Source organism: Trichechus manatus, unplaced genomic scaffold (genome assembly GCF_000243295.1).
Source record: "Trichechus manatus latirostris isolate Lorelei unplaced genomic scaffold, TriManLat1.0 scaffold00065, whole genome shotgun sequence".
Lineage (NCBI taxonomy): Eukaryota > Metazoa > Chordata > Mammalia > Sirenia > Trichechidae > Trichechus > Trichechus manatus.
In genome coordinates, this window is record NW_004444001.1 from 5555323 (window position 1) to 5556281 (window position 959).

Sequence of the window (959 nt, forward strand, 5' to 3'; positions counted from 1 at the left end):
GGATTTACAACACATAGGAAAATCACATCAGATGGCAAAATGGTGGACAATCACACAATACTGGGAATCATGGCCTAGCCAAATTGATACACATATTTTTGGGAGACCCAGTTCAACCCATGACAGATTTCAACAATGGATTATCTAATATAACAACAAAAGCACAAACAGCAAAAGACAAAATAAATAAAAGAGACCTCATAAAAATTAAAAAATTTGCTTATCAAAAGACTTTACAAAAAAAGTGAAAAACTACCAACCAGGAGAATATCTTTGGAAACCATATATACGACAAGAATCTAATACCAAAAATATATATAAAACTTTGACAACAAGTAAAAGAGAACCCAATCATAAAATGGGCAAAGGCCTTGAATAGATATTTCACCAAAGAGGACACTCAAATGGCCACCAAACACATGAAAAGATGCTCAGCATCATTAGTCATCAGAGAGATGCAAATCAAAACCACAATGAGATACCATTACATTCCCACTAGGATGGCTAAGATACAAAAAAATAGAAAATAACAAGTGTTAGCAAGCATATGGAGAAATTGAAATCCTTGTTCGTTGCTGGTGGGAATGCAAAATGAAGAGCCACTGTGGAAAACAGTGTGGTGGTTCCTCAAAAAACTAAAAATAGAACTACCGTATGATCTAGCAATTCCACTCCTAGGTATATACCCAAAGACTTGAAAGCATAGACTCAAAAAGAGACTTGTATACCAATATTCACTGCAGCATTATTCACAATTGCCAAAAGGTGGAAAAAAACTAAATGCCCATCAACAGATGAATGGATAAACAAAGTGTGATACATACATATAATGGAATACTATTCAGCCAGTAGGAGAAATAAAGTCTTGATACATGCTACCGTATGGATGGAGCTTGAAGACATTAAGCTGAGTGAAATAAGCCAGTCACAAAAGGACAAATATTGTATGACCTCACTTA